Source organism: Rhincodon typus, chromosome 1 (assembly GCF_021869965.1).
Source record: "Rhincodon typus isolate 14 chromosome 1, sRhiTyp1.1, whole genome shotgun sequence".
Taxonomy (NCBI): Eukaryota; Metazoa; Chordata; class Chondrichthyes; order Orectolobiformes; family Rhincodontidae; genus Rhincodon; species Rhincodon typus.
In genome coordinates this window covers 150,926,431-150,930,816 of record NC_063332.1, presented here as the reverse complement: position 1 = coordinate 150,930,816, position 4,386 = coordinate 150,926,431, and positions in this window count along the sequence as shown.

The window sequence follows — 4,386 nt, the reverse complement described above, 5'->3', positions numbered from 1 at the left end:
AAATGACCAACATAATTGCACACTTAAGGGCCTTAAATCAGAGACAAATTAGAAAGGTCACCAATAGACCAACTGCCCAAAAGTTTATTGTTGAGGTCGCAGGAAGCCATCTCACCAGTACCCAATTGTTTGCCCTCCTGCCACCTTCTGAGGGGAGAAAAATCCCACAAAGAAACTGAGTTTCTTGAGACTGACATGACAAGCTTTAATTTTATATTGGTAAGGTCTCCCGATTCCAGTATCATTGAAAAATGTATACAATCTTTATCCCTTGTACACAAAACAGAATCCAGTTGCTTGCCATGACACTCCATCAGGTGGGGGAAAACAGTACCTATCTACCTACCTTTAAATACTGAGTGCATGTTCTGAATACTATCCTTAACTGCATTTTATAAAAGAGCTTATGAAAACTACTTAAATCAAAATTAAACATGAAAGAAACAACATAATTAAAAATACAAGGGAAAATAAAAGGGCAAGAAATGAGGTATACACTAAGCACAGAAGAAAGAATAACAAGGGACACTGCAGAGAGACATGATGGGAAGCCAAAAACCAAAATTAGAAAGACAAATAGGAATAATGACATTAAATTATCAAGGAATGTAAAATAAAAATGTAAGAAATGTTTCATGGGCAAAGAGAAAACACTAAGTCAGTATGGGAGTAAATTCATTAAAGAATGATCAGGATAGAACAAATATTAAGTACTTTGCTTCACTGTTTACTGGGGAGGCTGATAGGTAGACATGACATTACAAGGTGAGATTAGAAATAATATAACCGTCTTATTTATAATGCAACAAATTGTTTATTCAATATCTTTAATGTAATGCAACATTCCAAGATGCTTCACAGGTGCATTATAAAGCACAATATCATAATGAATCACATAAAGAGTACGGAGGTTAAATGACTTAAAATCTTGATTCAAAAGGTTACATTTTAATTGATTAGAGGAGGAAACCATAATAGAGGAGCAGAGAGAAGTAGGGAAGGTGTGCCCGAGCTTGGGCAACTGAAGATGCAGTCACCAATAGTGGAGCAATTAAAATTGCTGAATAGCTAAAGAGGCCAATATTGAGGAGTGCAGATATCCTGTAGGGTGAGAGTCTGGAGGAGCTTATAGAGATAAAGAGGGACAAAGCCATGGAGGGATTTGAAAACAAAGATGAGAATTTTTAAATCAGCATGTTATTTGACTAGGAACCAAAGTAGGTCAATGAGCACAGGGTATCAGGGAAATAGGACTTGCTGCAAATTAAGATTTGGAACAGAATTTTAAAGGTCCTCCAGCTTACAAATAGTAATATGTGATAGACCACACAAGTGAGGCTTTCAGCAGAAGCTGTGGCAGGGCAAAGGCGGATTATAATAGATTGTAAATAAGTAGTCTTAATGATGCCATGAATGTGAAAGAAAAGAAATATTAAATCTAAACTAAACTCAGGATAAAACCCCCAATCCTGACAGATTGCATGTGCACATCTTAAAAAGATTCTAGGGAAGAGGTAACAAAGGCAGTACATTACATAAAAAGTATAGTACACTGCCAAGTGATGAGTAGATAGCTAATTTTATGCGTGCATTTAATTACATGCCCAGCAAACTGTAGATTAGTCAGTCTAACATCAATAATAGTAATAGCATCCCTGCTGAAGGAGAAAAATGTAAGAAATCAAAAATACAATGAAGAGTCAAACATGAATTTGACAAAATCTTGCTAGGTCAACCTCATTGAGTTCTTTGAAGAGACTACAAAGAGACAAAGACAACATACTGAAATAATATATCTAGATTGTCATCAACAGACTAATTAAGGAAGTCAAAGCACATGGAGTCAGTGAACAAATATCACAACAGATATCTACAAAACAAACAGAAAACAGTGGTATAAAGGAATATTTGAAAACAAGAATCAAAATGCATTACAGGAGAAAACAAATACTTTCAGGAGTACAAAATACACAAATACTTAAAAGCAGTGATATGGGACAACAAGACAGCCACAAAACAAACCAAACTGTTGGGTTTGTTTCTAGACAGATAGTCTTTACTTTTCAAGTCTTTCTGTTAAACTTGTATGAAACCTTGGTTAGACCACACCTGGAGTATTGTACACACTTCTGGTCAGAAGGCTGTGGCATAATGGGATTTACAGGTCCTCGTGCATGAATCACAAAAAGTTAGTATCCAATTTCAGTGCGTAACAGGGAAGATAAATGGAATGTTGGCCTTTGTTTTAAAGGGAATGGAGTATAAACATATGGAGGGTCTTGCTAAAACTACACAAGACATTAGTCAAATCACAGCTGGAATACTGTGAATAGTTTTCATTCCCTTACACAAGGAAGGATATACTGACATTGGAGGAAGTTCAGAGAAGATTCACTAGGTTGATTCCGAGTAAGGAATTTCCTTAAGAGGAGAGATTGAATAAGTTGCACCTGTACTCATTTAGAAAAATAACAGGTGATCTTACAGAAATACAAAAGATTCTTACAGGGCTTGACAGGGTAGATGCAGAGAGATTGTTTCCCTCGTGGGAGAGTCTAGAACCCAAGGGTATAATCTCAGAGTAAGATGAGATGAGAGAGTTTTTCTTCTGAGGGTAGACAACTCTTTACTCCAGAAGGCTGCAAAGGCTGGGTTGGTAAGAATATTCAAGGCTGAGATAGATGGTCATATTTTTAATGAGTAAGAGAATCAAGGGGTATGGGGACAAGGCAGGAAAGTGGAGTTGATTAAAGATTGACCAGAATATCACCGAATGCTGAGAAAGACACAATGGGCCGAATGGCATACTTAAATGATACGATGACTATATATGAATATTGATAGAGATCCTGGAGAGGCTGCCACACAAATCGCATAGGTGATATCGGAAGTGCAGTATGTACGCGCACGTGCATGTATGTGCAAGAGGTGAGGGGGAGCAAGTCAATCTTCTAAAACATGGCGGAAGTGTGCCCACTTGTGAGGAATGAGAGGCTATAAATACAAGGTTGTTGCAAATAAATCAGGTCAGAAATTTGCAAGAAAAACAGCTTTTACATCAGAGCGTGGCAGGAAAATTGAGAACTTTTTAAAGTGACATGCTATCCTGGTCTGGTTGGGCAAAATGGACAGTTTCTACACTATCAATAGAATATTAGTCATTTTGTAGTATGAAACTACAGTATCACTGAGAAAAAGATTTTTACAAAGCTTTTCATCTTTTACACATCAAGATGATTTGCAAGAATTCCAATTTAAGGAAAAATCAACATTTATACGAATTGGAAGGAGATAGTTGATTGGTAGTGTTCATTTCTCAGGACAATGCCTAAAATATCCTTTTTATCCTGATTCTATTCACTAGAAATCAGTTTTGAACCAAAATGCTAAAATGCAAGGTGAGCAAGGTCACAACAGTTTTGAACTAAAAAGGTGATTTACAAAAAAGGCAAGAATTAACATGATATAACATAATGCTGAAAAGCTTTAAGGAAAATTGAATCTTGGAACTAATCCCATTACATTGATGAAACTGACACTGGAACAATAAATGGGCTCATTAAATGTAATTAACTAAGAAGTACACAGCCGAGATACTTAATGGTTGTGATGGAGCACTAACTAAAATACAACTAACTTCCTACAGTTATTTATGCTTTCATCAGAAAAAACACACCTGTGTAATCTTCCTGTACAAAAATTGACATGTATTAAATATAAATTGGAAAAGACTACAGAGTAGAGATCTTAATTAGTTCAGGAAACTCCACTACAATTAAAGTAATTATAAATTGAGCTGTAGGGGACTTACATCATTGATGTTTATCCACATATATTGTATATTCTTACTAATAATTGAAGGAAACTATATTTCTCCTGATCAGTTTTTGAAATTGGTATAGACAAGATCTCTGATGAAATCTCGATTCTAATAGAAATATGACAATTAATTTTGGGAGGTGTTCTTGGATGACAAAAATCTTGAAACTTACTTGAAAAACTGTAAAACTTCATTGTGCCTTTTTAAATTAATTCATTCACAGAATAAGAGCCTTACTAGCTAGGCCAGCAGTTACTGGCCATCCCTAAATGCCCAGGCAGCAGTTAAGAGTCAGCCATATTGTTCTGGGTCTGGAGTCACATCTAAGCCAGACTAAGTAAGGGAGGCAATTTCCTTCCCTAAAGGGAATTAGTGATCCAGATGGGCTCCGGCCACGCACACATGCCCACTCCCCACTCCCCACTATCCCCCTCCACCAAACCCCGACAACTGACAACACATTCATGGTCATTAGACTTTTAATTCCAGATTTCTATTGAATTCAAAGTTCACTATTTGCCACGGTGGGATTCGAACCTGGGTCCCAGGATCAACAGTCCAGCAAT